This window comes from Aotus nancymaae, unplaced genomic scaffold (genome assembly GCF_030222135.1).
Source record: "Aotus nancymaae isolate 86718 unplaced genomic scaffold, 86718_ANA_hifiasm-v0.15.2.pri h1tg000081l, whole genome shotgun sequence".
NCBI lineage: Eukaryota > Metazoa > Chordata > Mammalia > Primates > Aotidae > Aotus > Aotus nancymaae.
The window spans coordinates 4091288-4113908 of record NW_026988496.1 but is presented as its reverse complement, the minus strand read 5'-3'; the positions used below and the strand labels follow the sequence as shown (position 1 = coordinate 4113908).

General features: G+C 44.8%; 1 pseudogene; it reads left to right on the top strand.

Moving 5' to 3' along the window:
• The first annotated feature begins 14038 nt into the window (after nucleotides 1–14038).
• LOC105722952 (actin-related protein 3-like) lies at nucleotides 14039–15289 on the top strand (annotated as a pseudogene).
• Nucleotides 15290–22621: the final 7332 nt, after the last annotated feature.

Here is a 22621-nt window from a genome sequence, read left to right as displayed (position 1 = left end):
GCAAGAGAAATGAGAGTTCTGCCCATAGCAAGGGTGCAGCCGGGATGGGCAGCCGTGGCATTGGAGCCCGTCTCGTCTTTGAATTGGGCTCAGTCAATGCACCTTGAAGCCTGTTCATATTCCAGAACTGAGCCCCCTTGGTCAGGCCAGTTTCACCCTAGGTTGGTCCCTGCACTCTCCCAGCCCAGATCTGTTCCAGCGTTCCAGTCTCCGCTCCTCTAACCTGACCATGATGCCAGTACTGGCACTTGAAATCAGGCTGGGTTCCTGGCCTCTGTCTACCCTGAAATCTGAAAAGGCTGAGTTCCCATGAAGCCCACAGTCTTCAATTCATTTCTCCCTAATGGATGCGCAGCGTGGGTGGGCCTGCCCCCAAGCTTCCTTCTCTTTTATGAAGCATTTTATGACTTCCCACTAGAGAGACTTTGCTGGAAAGGCTAGCTAGACTGATGGAAGCAGTGAAATGGAGTATGGAGAGGTCTGCGCTAGAGGAAGGTGCAAATAGCAGCTTTTGTCCCATGGATCGGCCTCATTTCCTCACCTGGGTAAAGTGTGGGGTCAAGGTCACAGGTGGAAGCCCCCTGCCAAGCCATTTCCGTGGGCAACGCTGGTGGGTACCTTTCCTCACGTAGACATATACAGTGTAGACTGAACAAAGCCTCCAGGCTTACAGAGACCTGGGCTTCCCAAAATGCTCATAAAAGGGAACACATAGCTAGTGGCCCTCATATATTCACTTAGAGGCGTGCTCACCCACACAGATACATGACATTTTGACCTGGCCACTTTGATGCATCCATTTGAACGCCAGGAACATTTTGTTCCGATTGCTTTGTTGGGGTGGTTTTGACACAAAGAGATTTTTATAGGCCCAAAATTAAACCATTAAAGTTTCAGCTTTGAAAAACTGAGTATTACTATCTAGGGCTATTTGAAAAGGACAGCTTCAGTTCCCCACTTAACCTTACTCTATTGGTGACCCTGGCTGTGATGGAGATTGATGGAGGAGTTCAGGAGTGAGGGGGCTGTTCGGGGCTGTCAGAGGAGCCCATCATCTGATAATAAAACATGATGATGTTACATTGAAACGTAGCCATCTGGGCATAGTTTGTGCAATGGCTCCAGGAGGATGGTCCTGAAAATGTTCTGTGTTGTGCATGGAGAGCCGGGGCACAAAGGCATGTATCCAGACCGTGGCACAAAGACACAGGTGCACAAAGTCTGTAGCATATATCCCTTCCCTGTCTCATTTAGTGGCTGTGTAACCCTGGCTGTTGGGGTGTTCTGGTGACCCAGCCTCTGCTGGAATCTGGCTGTGTAGTAGGCCCACCAGTCACAGAGCAAGGGCAAAGGCCTGCAGGCATTTACAACCCTTCAAAATTCAGGATGGGGTTGTGCGCATTGACTCAATCCTGTAATTCCAACACTTTGGGAGGCCAAGGTGGGAGGATTGCTTGAGCCCAGGAGTTCAAGACCAGCCTAGGCAGTGTAGCAAGACCTTGTCTCTACAAAAAGATAAATAAATCAAAACTAGCTGGTCACAGTGGCACACACTTGTGATCCCAGCTACTTGGAAGACTGAGGTAGGAGGATCACTTAAGCCCAGGAGGTTGAGGCGGCAGTGAGCCGTGATCATGCCACTGCATTCCAGCCTTGGTGACAGTTTGAGACCCTATCTCAAAAACAAACAAAAAACCAGAGATGGGATGAACTGCTTGTCTGGGAGTTGGGGGCGCTGATCATACAGGAGGTTCCTAGAGATGGGTGGGAAAAAGTACTGGAAACCCGGGCCACGGACCACCCAGGGCTGAGTCACGTGCAGTCAGCCCCACAGGCAGGGGCAACCGGGCATATGTGGGGTTAGGTGGTAGGCTGGCACTGCTCTGCGTGCCCTCTGCATGGCCCTGGGAGTGTCTTTGTCTTCAGGCACTTGCCATGTAAGGGAAGAAGGCAGCCTGACTGAGAGGGGAAGCGATGGGGCCTGGTCCTCCAGCCCAGCTCTGTGGTCAGCCTACCCTGAAGATGCCATCTGCTGGCAGCTGTAGAGGGGAAGGACACGGGAAGGCAGTGGTCTCCAGGCTGAAATGAGGTGTTGGCCCAGACAGCTCCCCAGGCTGGGCCTTCTTAACCAACCCCTTTGACAGGGGACGGGGCTAGGGGTGCACATTCCCCCCTCATTCAGACCAGGCCCTGCCAGGTTATGTAGAGAGGGGACTTCTTGCCAGAGCTCAAAAGAATTTCCACAGCTCCTCTCCTTTTTCCTGGGTCATGGGCACCCGCAGGCCAAACTGGCTCTGCAGCTGGAGGGGATTGGCCTGGCACAGGGCACTGTCTCTAATTTCCACCCCATTTCACCCAAAACACACACACACACACACGCATCACACTGATTCAACCAGAACCAGGTAGTGTGTCACTACCCCGGCCGCCCATGCCTGTGGGAACTCTGCTGAGGGGAGGTTGACCACGGGGCTTCTCAGTCTTCTTTTCTCAGAGGATTTGGTAGCTCTTTCTAAGCAGCCATCTGCCACTGCCCAGGAGCTCCTGCAGGGTCTGGGAACTCTCAGAACTGTCACACTGCCTGAGACCTGCGGGACCTTTCTGAGGCTCTGGGCAGAGCAGTCAAGAGGATGTCCCCAGTGCTGCTGCTAGGGTGGGAGAGACGCAGCCCTGAGAGGCTACAGGAGGGCACAGACCCTAAGGTCAGAGAGGAAGGCTCCCAGATTCTGTCCACCGCTGCCAATGACTAGTAAGTCACTTCTGGGGGCCATTTAGTGTCTCCTCCGATGGTTGGGCTCAAAAAACGCCAAACCTCCTTCTGTCTCCAGGCAGATGAGCTTCTGTCATTTGTCTTTCACAACGTGTCAGGAAGTTCTACCTGATGTCTCATCCAGATTGCTCATGTGATCAATTGAACATTTATGAAGTATTGCTCAGCACTGGATCTCCCTCACCCATTAATTTTCCAGTGAAAATTAAGTCTAGCTCTTCTTGGGAAACTCTTCTTCCTGAGGGGAGATGGCATTTCAGGCTACTAGGTAAACACAGAACTAAAACTGAGTATCTCCATGGAGCTCCCTAAATGGCACAGAGAGTGGCTTTAAGGCAAGATGCAGCCAGGGAGAAAAAATATTAATGATTACAATGACGCCAGGTCGTATCATCTAGTGGGTATGGGCTCAGCCTCTGGAGGCCAGCTCTTTGGGTTTGAATCCTGTCTCTGTCACTTAGTGCATGATTTGGGGAAAATTACCTAACCTCTTATGCCTCAATTTCCTTATCTGTAAAATGGGGATGGCAATAATACCATCCATATCATAGGGGAATTGTGAGGATTAAATAATTTAGTTAACAATTAATATTTAGTTAACAATTAAAACACTGCCTGGCACATAGTGAGGGCTCTCTCTCTCTCTCTCTCTCTCTCTCTCTCTCTCTGTGTGTGTGTGTGTGTGTGTGTGTGTTGGTTTTATTGTGGTGTTTTTTTCAGGCTGGGTCTAAGCTCTATTGCAGGCTGGAGTGCAGTGGTGCCATCGTAGTTCCCTGTAGCCTTGAGCTCTTGGGATCAAGCCATTCTCCCACCTCAGCGTCTCAAGTAGCTAGGACTACAAGTATGCCACTAGGTTTGGCTAAACTTCTTAAAAACTTTTTCATAGAGACAAGGTCTTGCTCTCTTGCCCAGGTTGGTCTTGAACCCCTGATCTCAAGTGAACCCTCCTCCTTGCCTTGGCCTCCCAAAGTGCTGGCATTATAGGCATGAGCCACTGCACCTGGTCCACTCTCTGTGTTTAATAAATAAAAAAGAATAGCTACTTTATATCAAGTATTTACTAGGCACCTGGTAACTTACTGCAACTGCCCTCTGAGGTTGGTACTATACTCATCCCTATTTTATAGACAAAGGAGCTGAGGCCTAGAGAGGTTCAAGAATTTGTCCAAGATCACTCACATACGGACTGGCAGAACAGGGTTTCAGGTTCAGGCAGTCTGGCCACAGAGCCCCAGTGTTTAATCTCTAGGTCATGCTGCCATGTGAGATGGCTGTGCAACTCTCAAGGGCCATTTCCTCTCTCTGTCTTGGGACCAAGGTCAGAGTTGGCCCTTCAAAGTCTGCCTCAGGCCTTAGGAATAAAATTTCACATTCGCCTGCCCCGACCCCTGCCTCTGTGCCGCACTGTCTATTACTACACTCCCTTATATTCTTTGTTCCAGCCATATTTGACTTCTTGCAGTACCTGAAACGTGCCATGATGTCATTGTCTTCCTAGACTCTGAATGTGCAGGTCCCTCTGCCTGGAATGTCCTTCCCCCTCCTTTTGGCCTAGTTAGCTCTTATTCCTCCTTCAGATCTCAAGTCAGACCCCCCTCCAGGAAACTTTCCTTGATCTTCCTCCCCAGTCTCAGTCTGTGGTCGGTGCCCCTGTGCTGTCCTCCCATAGCACTGACACCACTGTACTTTCATCATTGATTTTTGCGGCTGTCTTCTCAACCAACTGTGTATCATTGGGAGGTAGGAACCACAACTTCTTTCTCCCAGGGTCTCCAGCATTTAGCCAGGGCCTGGCCCGAGAGGGGCTCAGCCCGTGCTTGTTGAGTGAATGGGAATATCAGCTAAGCAGGGCAGAAATGTGGCCCTGGAGAAAGGGGTGCAGGCAACCATCCCACCTGAGCCACCCGTTGAGGGTAGGAAGAATATTAGGGAAGGCTTTGGCATGCTGGCATTGGAAAGGCTATCAGAAAGCAGAAACAGAAAAGATCTTGTGCTGTGAAAGGAGAGAAGGATGAATATTGGGGAAAGAGGTGGCAGGGAGGAGAGGATCCGAGGAAATAAAGAAAGGAAATAAATGCAAGGACATCCCTCTCTGCTACTAAATGCATACACTGTGGGTATGAGTGGTGGGATTATTGAGTTGCATTCAGGCACTCTGTGTGTGAGTGTGTCCTTCTCTAGGGAAGAGGCAGGACCTCACACAGAAACGTAAACTGAGAGAGGTTGCCCTTTGGTAGGAGATAACCTTTTTATCTCTGCTGGAGCCCTGGGCTCTTGGGGTCTAGACTTGACAAAGGTCAGATATGTAGACATGGGTTTCTGGGTAGCACCTACATGGTGGAGGTAGGCTAGGAGCTGGAACGGGACTGGCATGGACGTTTAGGATGGTTTCTTTTTAAGCCAGAAGATGTAGTTTCATGTTATTCTGTGTTTATTTCCTTTTTATTTATCCATGTGCCCATAGGAACATCTTAGTTATACATTCTAAATGGAGGGCAGGAAATTAAGCAAAAGTCCCTAAGTCCCCCCAGAGTCCAAAGTATTAAATGGGTAGTTCCAGTGTGCTGTGGAGTCTGGGGAAAGTAGAGGCAGCAAAAATTAGTGAGAGGTCCCCAAGGGGAAAGTGAGTCTCAGCAAATAAGATGTGGTCACTTCTCTTCATGTGGGGAATCTCCTTCCACTTGCTACCCTGGGGCGGCTTGACTTTCTTGTTTTAAGGATGCCAAGGACATATTTTACAAGGTTTAGAAGAGGGGACCCAGGAAAGAAGAGAAAAGGGGAGAGAGATAGAGGGGAAGAGAAGGGGAAGACCAGAGTGTTAGAAACAACTTCATCACAGGAGCCAGATCTTGCTGGATGTTAAACAACCTGTCTGTTTAATAAGAAATAGCCAGGTAAGAAATCTTGGCAACTAGAAGCTAATAACAACCTTGCACGAAGGACTATTAGCAAACAGGCTGCCTGAAATATTCTGCGTTCACAGGTTTGCAAGTCAAGAGGATGGACTGCCTGGCTCATTCTGAATAGCAGGGCTGACCAAATGTGCTCTGTGAAGACGGAGGTGGGGTGGCAGGAGAGAGACAGAGAGAGATGTATTGATTTGGAAAACAGGATCAGAGGATGGGAGCTGCTTGCTTGCCAAGCCCAAAGCTAAACAAACAATCTTCTGGCAGCTGAAGCTTAAAGAGATCTGGGCTCAAGTCCCTGGGAGATGGTTCCATGAAGGGCATCTTGGAATCTACTGTGGAAATGGCTCTGCCCTTTCTATGATTCAGTGTCTCTTAGGTTCCTAAAATGGTCCAGTTCTTCCTGGCCACCCTCTTCGCTATATCTACAAGACAACCCCTGACTGAGGAATGTCTGAGCCTGAGGCCACCCACTGAGATAGTAATAGAGGAAGAGCTAGATCCCAGCATCTGGCTTCAAGGCTTAAAGGCTTTTTTTGTTCTACTAGGAAAAAACAATTTTTCCCTCGATTAAAAGGTGGATATAGAGAGGTGGAAACTTTCCTTTAATATGAGTCTACCATTATCTTATGGCTGGCTGTGCTGACAGCCCAGCAAGATTTTAGGGCAGGTATTGTTCTTTCTTTATGGACCAATCTACTGAAGCTGGTGACGTACAGCAAATGACTTGCCCAGACCTCAGAAGGGTGGCAGAGCCAGGATTTGAATCCAGGTCTCCTGATTCCAAATCCTGAGACTGCTAAGGTGGAAGGAACTCTATGTCTTGGAGGAAATAAGTGACCCAGTGTATTAGCCAGGATTCTTCAGAAAAACAGAACCAACAGGATGTACATATGGAAAGAAAGAGATTTATTATAAGGAATTGGTTCATATGATTATAGAGACTGAGAAGTCTCTAGATCTGCAGTTGGCAAGCTGGAGGCCTAGGAGAGCTGCTACGTGGTTCTAGTTCAAGTACAAAGGCCTGAGAACTAGACGAGCCATGGTGTAAGCTCCAGTCTGAGAGCCAGTAGACTCGAGACCCAAGGAGAGCTGAGGTTTCAGTTCAAGTCCCAAGGCAGAAGAATATTGTAACCAATCAAGTCTGGCTGCTCTTACTGCAGAAGTGTCAGCATTCTGTTGGTTCGTTGGCCTGAAATGTGCCACATGCCCACTCTGAAGCCAATTCATGGGCCAGAACCTACCTTTGAAGCACATGACCATGCAGAGGAAGGTGGGTACCTCAACAAAATTGGGATTTCAATAGGAAAGGGAAATTCATGAAGTGGAAGAGTCCCTAGTTTTCCTACTGTTAATTCAATATAACCCTGTTGATTAACTAAAGAACACTATTTGCACTTCATGCTGCTATTGGTTATCAAGCTAAGCTCTGAGCATATATATAGAAAATGTGTTCTAGTGCAGCAGAGGTCACATGATGCTAGATCTGAGCAGCTGGATGCTCAGTGGCGTGTCTCGTGTAGAGCCGGCAGCTGTGAACTCTCATGATTTTTTTAAAGGTGAAATTCACATAACATACAATTAACCATTTTCACGTGTATAATTGACTGGCATTTAGTGTATTCACAATGTTGTACAACCACCACCTTTCTCCAGTTTCAAAATTTTTCCATCGCCCCAGAAGAACACCCTATGTCCATTAAGCAGTCACTCCCCATTCCCTTCTCCCCCAATTCCCTGGAAACCACTAATCTGTTTTCCGTCCCTAGAATTTGCCTATTCTGAATATTTCATATAAACGGAATCATATAATATAATATATTTCTTTTTGTATTTGGCTTCTTTCACTTAATGTTTTTGAGGTTCATCCAGGTTATAGTGTGTATCAGTATTTCATGCCCATTTTATGATTCAATACTATTTCATTGTATGGCTATACCAAAATTAGTTTATTCATTCATCCATTGATAAATATTTGAGTTGTTTCTACCTTATGGTTATTGTGAATAGTGCTGCTATGAACATTTGTGAACAAGTACCTGTTTGAGTACCTATTTTAATTCTTTAGCACATATACCTAGGAATAAAATTGCTGGCTCATATGGTAATTCTACTTAACTTTTTTTTTTTTTTTTGAGACAGAGTCTCGCTCTGACACCCAGGCTGGAGTGCATTGGCATGATTTCGGCTCACTGCAGCCTCTGCCTCCTGGGTCCAAGCTACTCTCCTGCCTCAGCCTCCCAAGTACCTGGGATTACAGGCACCCACCACCACACCTGGCTATTTTTTGTATTTTTAGTAGAGATGGAATTTCACCATGTTGGCTAGACTGGTCTTGAACTCCTGACCTCTGGTGATCTCCCTCCTCAGCGTCCCAAAGTGCTGGGATTACAGGTGTGAACCACCGTACCCAGCCTTGTTTAACTTTGTGAGGACCCACCAAAGTGTTTTCCGCAGAGGTCGTACCATTTTATATTCCCACAAGCAATGTACAAGCGTTCCTGTTTCTCCACATCCTTGTCAACACTTGTTATTTTCCTTTTTTATTATTATAGCCATCCTGGTGGGTGTGGAATCATACCTCATTGCGGCTTTGAGTTGCATTGTCTTAAAGATCAATTATGTTGAACATCTTTTCATGTGCTTGTTGGCTATTTGTATAGCCTCTTTAGAGAAATGTCTATTTAAGTCCTTTGCCTAGTTTTGAATTGGTTTGACTTTTTGTCATTGAATTGTAAGAGCTCTTTATATATGCTATGGATACTAAATCTTTATCAGATATATGACTCACAAATATTTTCTTATTCTGTATGTTGCCTGTTCATTTACGCAATGGTGCCCTTTGATGTACAAAAGTTAATTTTAACAAAGTGCAATTTATATATTTCTCTTTTCTTGCTCTTGCTTTCTTGTGTCAAATCTAAGAATTGTTTGCCAAATCTGAGCTCATGAAGATTTGCCCCTACGTGTTCACCTACTGGTTTTAGCTCTTTTTTAACATTGAAACAGAGTCTTGCTCTGTCACCCAGGCTGGAGTGCAGTGGTGCAATTTCAGCTCACTACAGCCTCGACCCCCTGGGCTCAGCCTCCTGAGTAGCTGGGACTACAGGTGCGTGCCACCATGTCTGGTAATGTTTCTGTTTTTTGTAGAGATGGGATCTCACTATGTTACCCAGGCTGGCCTCAAGCTCCTAGACTCAAGTGATCCTCCTGCCTTGGCCTCCCAAAATGTTGGGATTATAGATGTGACCCACCAAGCAATATAGATCTTCTATTTAGGCTGTTGAACCATTCTTGGTTAATATTTGCATCTACAGTGAGGTAGGAGTCCAAGTTTATTTTTTGCGTGTGGTTATCCAGTTTTCCTGGCACCATTTGTTGAAGAGATTCCTATGATTTGTTTTTATGGTTTAGAAACTCATTGATCTTGGTCTGATGATTTTCTGTGCTGCTCATGTTTTAACTATGTGATCTCAGATAAAGCCCTTTACCTCTCTGAGTCTCAGTTGCCTCATCTGCAAGATGGAGATGATAACAATATATCTGTCAGGGTTGTTGTGAGGATTTTAGGGGGCTAGCTGGACACAGAAGGGGTGTCTTTCCTCTTTTCTATTAGCCACAAATATTATCTCCCCTTACCTTATGCAAAGCCCAAAAACAAACTTAAAGGAACATTATCATGATTATTTTTTGTATTTTCTTTGTGTCCCACTCCTTCCTGGAGTTAGGAAGGCAAATTAGATGCATTGATCTAAAAGACTGCCTGCTGCCTCCCCACATGTTAGAGGAATTGTTACCAATGGAGATAATTAATTGCATCCTGATAAAGATGATAAGCCCTTATGGTTGTTGGTCCAAGAACCTCAGAAACGCTGATCTCCAAGGAAACCCTGCTTCTCTAATAATCCCTGCCCCCAAAGCCCCCAAATTCTCCATCTTTCAGGACACACAAACGGCTCACTGGCCCACACAGAGCAATGAGCTCTTGCTTTCTTTCCTCTTTTTTCTCCCCGACTCTTTCCTTCCTTTCTTTGGTCTAAGTAACGTCCAAGTGTTTCTCTTGGACTTTTGTAAAGTACTTTGCTAAACCTTATCTCAAGTGTTTCTCATAATAAGTTTGGAGTTCTATAGGGCAATTCCCCTCCCTTCACCCACAAACAATCTGACGGCTCAAGGCTCCACGGTTCTGGAAAAGAGAAGTGACCTCCCCAAGCTCACAGTGCTAGCAAGTGGGGGGATAAGACTGAGGACCTCTCGACTCCAAGCCTACACTTCAACAAGAGGCCAGATCCTCTCCCTTCCCCAGGGTTCTTTCCTGCCCACTCATAGGCTTAGCACCCTCAATCCTTATGCCATGGAATTTAGGGCTGAAAGAGGGTTTGTTCACAGACCATCTAAGGTAGTGGCTCCCAATTCTGCCTATGCACTGGAATCACCTGGAAAACTTTAAAAATACTGATGTCTGGGTCCCACCTGCAGAAACTCTGGTGTCATTGGTCTGGGCTGTGGCCTGGGCTTCTAGGTATTTCAAAGCTCAACAGGTAACTCTAATGTGCAGCTAGGGCTGTGGACCTTTGATCCAGCATTTTCCAAACATTGCTGATGATACTGATCCCCTGAGTTACCTGTTAAACATACTGACTTCTGGGTTCCATTTCAGAAGCTCCAGGGACAGGCCTGGGAAACTGTGCATTTCACAGCACCTTAAGAGATGCTTGAGAATCAAAAGGGCTTTCCTAATCTGCATCTTCTGTCAGCTTCACAATAGCTCTGGGAGGGAACAGGGAACGGCTAGGCAGCTCCACTTGACAGCTGAGGCTCTGGAAGCTTAGCAATTTGTCCACAGATGCCCTGTGAATACTATAGCCAGAGTCAGAACTTGACTGCAACACATCACAAGAGGGGCATTTCCTAGCACCCTGAATCCTTATGGAGTTCAGCCTGGGGAGCTTCAGGACAAGTTTGATTTTTTTTTTCCTCACTCTTGCCTTGCTTCACTCTCTAGTCCAGTCAAGTTTCTCTCAAAGAAATGCTGGTCTTCGAGGAAATCCTGGTTCTCTAATACTGACCCTCAGGCCTCCAAATTCCCCCTTCTTCAGGACATACAAACGGCCTATTGGTCCACACAGCAGTGAACTCTTTCTTTCATCTTTTCTCTTCCTCTCTCCTTCTTTCCCTTTTTTCTTCTCCATCCCTCCTTCTCTTCCCTCCCTCCTTTTTTCTTCCCACCCTCCAGGTCATCTAAGTGGACTGGAAATGGAGAACTAGAGGTTTGGGGTGAGGGAGGGCGATCTGGTGAAATTGATGCCCAGACAGTTTCAGGAAGCCTGAATTCTAGGCCTCAGACAGAAATGCCCCAGATCCTGTTCTATCACTGACTGTGTGAGACCAAGGCAAGTCTCTTCTATCTTCTGAGCCCCAGTTTCCTTTCATCTGTAACATGAAAACATTGGAACACATCTGTGGTTTCTATACCTAAAGAAAATAATAAAAATTCTATGTTCAATTGAAAGTTAACAGAAAAAAATATCCGAAACAAAAAGCAGACCAGCTCTTGTGAAAGAGTGGGGTGTCAACTCAACCAGCCTGCCCCTCAACAGCTGCGCCTGAAGGGTATCCTTCCAAACCTGGAGCTCCACATATTCATTTACTCAAAAACTTTTTGAAAAATCTCGTGGCTAGCCTTCAAGTTGATCCTTGGCAGTTCTCTGCGGCAGAGGATATTAAAAGGACGTGTTACAGCTTCAGTCACTGGCATTTGTGCCTCTGGCTTTGTGTCTCTGATGTCTCCCTATGTGGTCACACCTCAGTACCCACCCATCACCTTGAGCCTGACCCCTTCTCTTCCATCATCTTCGTACCTAATTGCCAACCCACCCCCCACACCCAATCTCTTGCTTATCTGTCGAATAGTGTCTTTTCCAAGACAGGAAGGAAAAAGCTAGATTGTGGGAGGGGGCAAACCCCTATCCCAACCCTCTTCTCCTATGTTTTGGCTCAGGTCATGGGGTGGGGGTGTGGTTTCAGCTGCTGAAAAAGGGGAAGGGGACAGTGTCCCCAAGGGCTGAAGCTTCATCTACACTAACATTTGTTGAAGCTTTGAGTATCTGCCTCTTGTGCAATAAACTTGCCAGCATGGAATCCAGGGTAAACTGTTTTGTGAGGGGTCCCCAGCCGTACCTCCTCCACCTATAGCATGCAACACACACACACACACACACACACACACACACACACGACTTGTTCAGAGGCTCATGGCTAGGGGTAAGAGGAGGAGGAGGAGGAGGAAGAGGAAGAAAAGGAAAAAGGAGTTATCCAGACGCTGTGAACTCTATTCCTAAGTCCAGTCAGAAAAAGGCCTGTCCCTGGCCCTTCTGAGGTGGAGTCCATATATGGATGTGTTTAACAATTATCTTAGGGGATTGGCATCATCGGTGATGTTCGGCAAACACTGGATCAGAGGTCCTCGACCTTGGCTGCACATTATAATCTCCTGGGGAGCTTTGAAATCCCCAGATGTCCAGGCTGCAGCCCAGATCCCTTAGACATCAGAGTCTCTGGAGGTGAGACCTAGGCATCAGTACTTTTAAAGTTTTCCAGCTGATTCCAATGCGTAGGCAGAGTTGAGAACCATTACCCTAGATGGTCTGTGAACAAACCGCCTTTCAGCCCTAAATTCCATGCATGAAGACTATGGCTGCCAAGGCATCAGGTAGGCAGGGAGAGGACACGAGGGGTGAGGGGAGACTGCCTCTCAGTGAAGGTAGCATTGAGTTAGAGAGAGCATGGAAGTGTCTGGCCACCTGCCAAGAGGATGAAGAAAGAGAAGTTCTGTATCCAACTGGAAAGCCAAGAGCTACAGGAAACAGTGACCCGGATAAGGTCCCTATGGGAACTAAAAGAAAGGCTGCTGCAGGAGCCTCATGGTCCTCGGCTCTGGGCTCCTTCCCCTGGAGCTCTCACTCCCTCATGGAAGTTAGACTCTGACAGTAATTCTCGTTCCACTTCTCAAGCAGACAGGGATAAGGCAGACGGAAGAAGCCTGCTGAGGTTAACCTCTCCCTAAACACCACATGTACTAACCCCACTACCAAAAGCATCCATGGCTTCCCTTCACCTTCAAAACAAAGCCCATACTTCTTAGGCTGGAATGACAGGCCCTTCATCTGGTTTCTACCCATCTTTCCAGCCTCTTCTCTCACCATCTCTCCCTCCCCACTGTTGTCAGAGCTCAGAGTGTATTCGGCCTGGCATGCTCTCCTACCCCAGACACTGCCTGAAAAGTACCTATTCTTCTTTTGAGACTGGGACAAACATCACCTCCTCTAGGCAGCTTTCTCTGAAGCCCACCTCCCTTACTTCAGGCAGAGCTGATTAGGCACTTCTTCTGGCTGCTTCCCTGATCCCACCTTTGGCAGTCTATACTCATCAGTGCCTTGTCAAGCCATATGGGACCCCCAAGACAAAAGGAAAAGTCAGTAATACCCGTCCTGCCTTTATGTACAATCTGGATATATAGTTTATTATGGATTTTCTGCATTTATTCTGATGTTTTAATATTGCATTAAAATATTCTTTACCTTATTTACTGAGGTTTTTGGTGCTCTCTTAAATTTGTGCTCAAGGCAAAGACCTCACCCTAGTCTGGGCCCTGTAATATTCTGTCTCCCTTAGCACCATGGCTGCCCCCTTCACTTACTTCATTCACATTTCAGCTCAAACATTACTGCAAACTAGAAACAGACTCACAGGTGGGCTAACTCTAGCAAGGGCCACTGCTGTGATTCAGTAGAGAAAAGGGCGATCTTTTCAGTAAGTGGTAGGAGCAACTGGCTGCCTACGTGGGAAAAACAATGACCCTTAGCTCCTACCTTGCATCATGTACAAACATTAATTTCGGTTGGATCATAAACCTAAATATGAAAGGTAAAGCACCTTCTAGGAAATAAAAAACCAAGAGGATGCATTCATGACCTTGAGGTGGGCAAAGATTTTTTCAAACATGGTATAAAAGCAATAACCATAAAGGAAAAGATTGATAAATTGGACTCCACTAAATTTAAGAACTTCTCTTTATCAAAATGAATTAAGAGACTAAAAATGTAGCTGCATTCAGGGAAAAAATATTTGGGATGTAGATATCCAAAAAAGAGGACTGCCTGCCTGCCTGGATTGCGGAAGCAATGGCCGCGGACTGAGCCTGCTGCTTTCTTTCTTCTGCTTGGGCTTCCCGGCTACCTACGGAATGGTGAGAGTGGCCTGGCTGTGTATAGTCAGATACCTCCTGTCTCCCACTGCCAATTTCTGGCCCCTAGCAGCATGGAGCAGACGGTGGCAGCAGCAGCAGCAGGAGAGGAAGGAGATGGCAGGAGGGCTGCCGGCCGGTGTGGTGGGTTGTGGCATGGGATATACAAAATCGGATATGCTGGAAATACAGAAGCACAGTTTAATATCCTTTCCTGTATTGCTACCAATGAGTCAGCAAAAGTGGGTGATCAAGCTCAAAGGAGGGTGATGAAATGTATTGATGACCAAGACTCCTTCATTGGTGATGAAGCAGTCGAAAAAACCTACATATGCGATAAAGTGGCCAATCCACCAAGGTATAGTTGAAGCTGAGGACTTGACGGAAAGATTTATGGAGCAAGTGATCTTAAATATTTAAGGGCAGAAACTGAAGTCCGTCCATTATTTTATTTTGTCTGAACCTTGACTGAATACTGCAGGAAACAGGGAATATACTGCTGAAGCTTGAGTCCTTCAATATTCCAGGCTTCTACATTGCTGTGCAGGCTGTTCTTGCCTTAGCTACATCTTGGACCTCCAGACAAGTAGGAGGACAGACATTGACTGGTAAAGTAATAGACAGTGGAGATGGTGTCACTCACGTCATTCCTGTGGCTGAAGGGTATTTGATTGGCAGCTGTATTAAACACGTTGCAGTCCCAGGACGAGATATAACATATTTTATTCAGTAACTGCTGAGAGACCGAGAAGAATCCCTCAGAAACAATCCCTGGAAGCTGCTAAGACAATAAAGGAGCGCTATAGTTATGTCTATCCAGATTTAGTGTAAGAATTTAATGAGTATGACGCAGATGGGTCAAAATGGATTAAATAGTATACCAGAAGCCATGCTGTCTCAAAGAAAGACTTTTCCATTGATGCTGTTTTTGAGAGATTCTGAGGACCTGAAACCTTTTTTCATCCAGAGTTTGCTAATCCAGACTTTACATAACCTATCTTAGAAGTTGTAAATGAAGTAATTCAGAATTGTCCTATTGATGTCAGATGACCTCTCTACAAGAATATGGTCCTCTCTGTAGGTTCAATCATGTTCAGTGACTTTGGATATCACTTGCAAAGAGATTTGAAAAGAACTCTAGACGCCTGGCTGAAATTAAGTAAGGAATTTAGTGGGAGAAGAGTGAAGCCAAAATCTATTGATGTACGAGTCATTACACACCACACACAGTGATATGCAGTTTGGTTTGGAAGATCGGTGCTGGTTTCCACACCTGAGTTCTACCAAGTATGCCACACTAAAAATGATTATGAAGAAATCGGACCTAAAATTTGCCATCACAATCCAGTGTTTGGAGTCATGTCATAAAAATGGCTTCATAGTTATTGGGGTTAGGGAGATGGAGAAGAGATAATCTTTCTGATTACATTTTGTCTGGATGGCTGGTTTTGAGGTTTTAAACCTGACTTGAAATAGTAAGACCAAACATGATTATATGATATATTTTAATAAGTGTATCAACATGCAAATGTAGAAGAGAATGAAAGTGATTGTGTTGTATTTAGATTGAATAGTTGAATCTTATGTGTGACAAAAGAAGTGGATTTTAGTTCTTCTGTGCCCTGGTACGTTGTATATTAATGAATTATCCAAGATTTGATGGGATTTATCAGTGTGTAGATAGCACTATAATGATTGAATTGTATACTTCTAAGTGTGCAATGCAAGAGCTTGTTTATATCTCATACTTTTTATACTTTGAGGATAAAAAGTCAAAGAAAAATTGTGTTCAAGAGAAAAATTGTGACCAAGAAAAGAATAAATTTAAAAACAGCCTGATGAGACTTGGCATACACACTCATGGGATTCCAGTTATTGTGGAGTGCTCCCATACTCCTCCACCCCTTCTCCCCAAAAGGTTTTCTTTGCAAGTGCTTTTGAAACTAAGAGCTACTATCTTGGATTAACTGATGTCTGCTGTTGCATTCTGATTACTCATATTCTGTTTCTTGCTTTAGAAAAAAAAAAACAGCCAAGACAAGTGTTGGGCCAGTATTGCAGTTCCGTAGTGTCATTTCTTATAAAACAACAACAACAATAATTTGATTACCAAAATTGGCATATTTAAAGCCTAACAACATTCTAATGAAGACACAAATTTCTTTTTAATACTTGTTTCAAGCTCTTTAATCTCTTTATAAGTTAACTAATAAATGTGTTTTCTTCAAACCTCTGCAATAGTTCTTTAAAATCACAACAGTTAATTAGCAAGCCGACGTTTTTATGTGCTCTATACAAATACTTGTGAACTTTTAATATGTTGAGTGCTTTCATTTTGATAACTGGATCTCCATTTGATATTTTCATTTGTATAACTCATTTGCAGTCTGAGGATTTTTAGTGCCAGTCCATGAAGATATAATTGAAAGTTAATTTTCATTTCTTTCTTTTTTTTTTTTAAATTGCATTTTAGGTTTTGGGGTACATGTGAAAAACATGCAAAGTTGTTGCATAGGTGCATTCATGGCAGTGTGATTTGCTGCCTCCCTCCCCCTCACCCATATCTGGCATTTCTCCCCATGCTATCCCTCCCCAAATCCGCCCCCCGCTGTCCCCCCCACTCCCCCACAACAGACCCCCGTGTATAGTGCTCCCCTCCCTGTGTCCATGTGTTCTCCTTGTTCAACACCCGCCTATGAGTGAGAACATGTGGTGTTTGGTTTTGTGTTCTTGTGTCAGTTTGCTGAGAATGATGGTTTCCAGGTTCATCCATATCCCTACAAAGGACGCGAACTCCTCGTTTTTAATGGCTGCATAATATTCCATGGTGTATATGTGCCACATTTTTCCTGTCCAGTCTATCATCGATGGGCATTTGGGTTGGTTCCAGGTCTTTGCTATTGTAAACTGTGCTGCAATGAACATTCGTGTGCATGTGTCCTTATAGTAGAACGATTTATTCTACTGCTGAAGCTTGAGTCCTTCAATATTCCAGGCTTCTACATTGCTGTGCAGGCTGTTCTTGCCTTAGCTACCTCCCTAAGGCATACTTTGGATATATGCCCAGTAATGGGATTGCTGGGTCAAATGGAATTTCTATTTCTAGGTCCTTGAGGAATCGCCACACTGCTTTCCACAGTGGTTGAACTAATTTACACTCCCACCAACAGTGTAAAAGTGTTCCTATTTCTCCACATCCTCTCCAGCATCTGTTGTCTCCAGATTTTTTAATGATCGCCATTCTAACTGGCGTGAGATGGTATCTCAATGTAGTTTTGATTTGCATTTCTCTAATGACCAGTGATGATGAGCATTTTTTCATATGTTTGTTGGCCTCTTGTATGTCTTCTTTTGTAAAGTATCTGTTCATATCCTTCGCCCACTTTTGAATGGGCTTGTTTGTTTTTTTCTTGTAAATCTGTTTTAGCTCGTTGTAAATTCTGGATATCAGCCCTTTGTCAGATGGGTAGGCTGCAAAAATTTTTTCCCATTCTGTTGGTTGCTGATTCACTCTATTGACTGTTTCTTTTGCCGTGCAGAAGCTGTGGAGTTTGATTAGGTCCCATTTGTCTATTTTGGCTTTTGTTGCCAATGCTTTTGGTGTTTTGGTCATAAAGTCCTTGCCTACGCCTATGTCCTGAATGGTTTTGCCTAGGTTTCCTTCTAGTGTTTTTATGGTGTTAGGCCTTATGTTTAAGTCTTTAATCCATCTGGAGTCAATTTTAGTGTAAGGTGTCAGGAAGGGGTCGAGTTTCTGCTTTCTGCATATGGCTAGCCAGTTTTTCCAACACCACTTATTGAACAGGGAATCCTTTCCCCATTGCTTGTTTTTGTCAGGTTTGTCAAAGATCGGGTGGTTGTAGATATGTTGTGTCGCCTCCGACGCCTCTGTTCTGTTCCATTGGTCTATATCTCTGTTTTGGTACCAGTACCATGCTGTTTTGATTACCGTAGCCTTGTAGTAGAGTTTGAAGTCCAGTAGTGTGATGCCTCCTGCTTTGTTCTTTTTGCTTAGAATTGACTTGGCTATGCGGGCTCTCTTTTGGTTCCATATGAAGTTTAAGGTGGTTTTTTCCAGTTCTGTGAAGAAGGTCATTGGTAGCTTGATGGGGATAGCGTTGAATCTGTAAATTACTTTGGGCAGTATGGCCATTTTCACGATATTAATTCTTCCTAACCATGAACATGGAATGTTTCTCCATCTGTTTGGGTCCTCTCTGATTTCATTGAGCAGTGGTTTGTAGTTCTCCTTGAAGAGGTCCTTTACGTTCCTTGTTAGTTGTATTCCTAGGTATTTTATTCTCTTTGTAGTAATTGTGAATGGCAGTTCGTTCTTGATTTGACTCTCTTTAAGTCTATTATTGGTGTATAGGAATGCTTGTGATTTTTGCACATTGATTTTGTATCCTGAGACTTTGCTGAAGTTGCTTATCAGTTTCAGGAGATTTTGGGCTGAGATGATAGGGTCTTCTAGATATACAATCATGTCGTCTGCAAATAGAGACAATTTGACTTCCTCCTTTCCTAATTGAATACCCTTTATTTCTTTTTCTTGTCTGATTGCTCTGGCTAGAACTTCCAGTACTATATTGAATAGGAGTGGTGAGAGAGGGCATCCTTGTCTAGTGCCCGATTTCAAAGGGAATGCTTCCAGTTTTTGCCCATTCAGTATGATATTGGCTGTTGGTTTGTCATAAATAGCTTTTATTATTTTGAGGTGCGTTCTGTCGATACCTAGTTTATTGAGAGTTTTTAGCATAAAGGGCTGTTGAATTTTGTCGAAGGCCTTCTCTGCATCAATTGAGATAATCATGTGGTTTTTGTCTTTGGTTCTGTTTACGTGGTGAATTACATTTATAGACTTGCGTATATTGAACCAGCCTTGCATCCCCGGGATGAAGCCTACTTGATCATGGTGGATAAGCTTTTTGATGTGCTGTTGCAATCGGCTTGCCAGTATTTTATTGAAGATTTTTGCATCTATGTTCATCATGGATATTGGCCTGTAATTTTCTTTTCTTGTTGAGTCTCTGCCAGGTTTTGGTATTAGGATGATGTTGGTCTCATAAAATGATTTGGGAAGGATTCCTTCTTTTTGGATTATTTGAAATAGTTTCAGTAGGAATGGTACCAGTTCCTCTTTGTATGTCTGGTAGAATTTGGCTGTGAACCCTTCTGGACCTGGGCTTTTTTTGGGTGGTAGGCTCTTAATTGCTGCCTCGACTTCAGACCTTGTTATTGGTCTATTCAGGGTTTCGACTTCTTCCTGGTTTAGGCTTGGGAGGAGGCAACTGTCCAGGAATTTATCCATTTCTTCCAGGTTTTCTAGTTTATGTGCATAGAGTTGTTTGTAATAATCTCTGATGATGGTTTGAATTTCTCTGGCATCTGTGGTGATATCCCCTTTATCATTTTTTACTGCATCTGTTTGGTTATTCTCTCTTTTCTTTTTTATTAGTCTGGCTAGTGGTCTGTCTATTTTGTTGATCTTTTCAAAAAACCAGCTCCTGGATTTATTGATTTTTGCAGATCTTTAACGTGTGAGCCTCTCGGTTCGTCTTTCCCAGATCCTGATGAGGGAAGGCCTGGCTGCATCAATGCAGATTCTCCACAGATGCAAATCGCCCCCACAAAAGGCAGTTTTGCAGGGACGCTTCTGCTTGCTGGCCCCCTGACAGCCACCTCAAAATATGTGGAAGAAATCTATTTGTGGGTAAAACACTTGGATTTCTTTCACTGGCCTTCCAAGACCTTGCTTTGAACACTGTCTCTACTGCCTGCTGGCCATGTGACCTTGGGCAAGTCACTTCACCTTGCTGAGCTACTTCATATTTATTCCTTCCTTCTCCTTTGCCTTGCCTTGCCATATTCTGAGACAGGGCCTTGCTCTGTTGCCCACACTGGAGTGCATTGGTGTAATCACAGCTCACTGTTGCCTTGACCTCCCAGGCTCAGGTAATCCTCTCACCTCAGCTTTCTGAGTAGTCTGGCTATTTTGTGTGCATGTGTGTGTGTGCATTTTGTAGTGATGGGGTTTCACCATGGGAAGTTCAAGACCCAGGCTGGTCTTGAACTCTTGGGCTCAAACGATCTGCCTGCCTTGGCCTCCCAAAGTGCTGGGATTACAGACATGAACCACTGCATCCAACTCAGATTTCTCATCCATAATGTAGAGCTAATGGTAAGATCTTCCTCCAAGGTGGCTGGAAAGATTCAGTAAGGCAATGGTTAAGGATAAGACCTCTAGCAGTGGAATTATAATCTCCTGAGTAAGAGCAGCCTCTGATTTACTGGTGTCCTCGCCCATTCCATCAGTCTGCTCTCCTCAGAGAGTTAGACTGTAGGTTAGGGAGGCAAAGCCCCTTGAATTGCTCTTTTTCTGAAGAAAAGAAGGGGAATGGTCCATTACTGAGGCCCTCCTGCACATGTAGCCCTGTGCTCTGTTCTCTTATTGACTTTGACAACTACCGGGTAGGGCATTGTCATCATCCCCGTGTCACAGATGAGAACTCCAAGGCCATATAACAGGAAGTGAGGGTAGAAAACAGGAGCCAGCCTGGGCCTCAGGCCCCTACCCTGGGGAAAGACACCAACTCATTATGGGCAAAGCTGTTCTACTGGCACAGAAAAGTCCAGTCCTACCTACCTTCTAGATTCTTGGTCTAGAAGAGGCACCTCCTCCCAGCCATAGGTGGGAATGCCCACTATGTTTGCTGAGCCTTGTCCTAAAGGGTGCATGTGCCTTTGAAGCATGCCCTAGGATTCAACCGCTTACCAAGCACTCCCAAGAGGAGATCAAGAGGATGATGTCACTGAAGCTCCCCACGCAGACAAATATGCACAAACCTTTATAAAGATGTTTCAAAACTATTTATAAAGGAATAGTACATCCTGCTCTGGAGAAATAGGGTTGACCTTGGGTATAGGGCTCAGAGTGGAAGCTATCCAAGATGGCACATTCTTGGACTAGATATTCATCTCTCTGTTACTATCCACATACCTCAATTCATATTTCGTACATAATTTATAATTTTATATTTCCTCTAGCAGATGCTCCCAGAGCTCTAGCCTGGCCCTCGGCTGTGGCAGCCATGACCATAAAAAGCTGAGACAGACAGTGAAGAAGAAATCAAGTAGAGAAAAGCAAATGCCTATGCACGATCTGATGATCTGATTTCTGTCAGATCCTGGATATGTGGGTTGGTATTTATTTGCATGTCTGGAATCTGTCCCGACTGGCCACCTCTGCTTACTAGCCTCTTCTGTGTACTTCCCTTTTTCCCAGAAAGCTTCACACAGCCTGGGCACTTGAAATACATACATACTGACTAGGTGCAGTGGTTCATGCCTGTAATCCCAGCACTTTGGGAGGCCGAGGTGGGTGGATCACCTGAGATCGGGAGTTTGAGACCAGCCTGACCAACATGCAGAAACCCTGTCTCTACTAAAAACACAACATTAGCTGGGCGTGGTGGCAGGCACCTGTAATCCCAGCTACTCAGGAGGCCGAGGCAGGAGAATCGCTTGAACCTGGGAGGCAGAGGTTGCGGTGAGCCGAGATCCCGCCACCGCACTCCAGCCTGAGCAACAAGAGCAAAACTGAGTCTCAAAAAAAAAAAAAAAAGAAAGAAATATGTACATACTGATAAATGACCTGATTAATAACTATCATATAATATGTATACATATATATAGACTACATTTAACAGTTCAGACAGTGCTTTCACATAAATTATCTTATCTGACCACCAACCCCAGAGTCCTACCAAAAAGTTCTTAGTTAGTATGTCCATTTGACAGATGAAGAAACTGATATTCTGAGCAGTAGCATCAGAAGAACCTGGTAAGTGGAGCACACACTGGAGAGGGATGCAGGAGTCCTAGGTACAAGTCCTGGCATGGCTACTTATTCATGGTCTTGAGAAACTTATTCCCCTGCTCTGTGCCTCAGTTTTCTTAACTATGAAATGAGAGGAGAAGATCAGATCACGGATGAAACTTTAGAACAACAGGTGCTAACTCTCTGGAGCACTGCCTGGAGAAAGATTCTGAGGCACATCTGAGCTAAGGGGGAGTTCCAGTGTACGCATAATAGGTTTACTGCCCAATGCAGACAGCAAGTCAATATGTCAAGACATCGGGTTGCAGCAGAAAAAGATTTAATCATAGGGTCACTGAATGAGGAGATGGGAGGAAGCGTCAAATCTTTCTCATGGGAAATGGTTGAGGCTAGGGATTTGAAGGGATTTGAAGTGGACCAAAGTGTGGAGATCCTTGAGTAGTTGAAGAGTGCAGAGTGAAGTCATGAGAAAGGGGATGAAGAAGCTGTTATTCTCAAGCTGATTTCGTACCTCTGTGGGGGTCTTCAAACTGGTTGGTGAAATTTGGGGTCTGAAAAACATCTTAAACAGTCCTTAAACAAAAGCCTTATGATTCTAATGTCAGAGAGCCTGTCTATAGGAACACTGGGGATGCAAATGGTCAGAATCTAGTGCCACCTGACTTCAGCAACCAGGAAGTGGGCCAAATGCAGCCTGATTCATGCTTTATTATAAATACATTTCTGCCCACAACCCGGCATGCAATTCTTGTCAACCCTGTGGGGATGGTTTCACTGGGATAGATTAGGAAGGGAGCAGTAGCACAGGCGCTCGCTATTTGCTGTCTTTGGATTACAGGGCATTTACAAGCCCGTTCCAG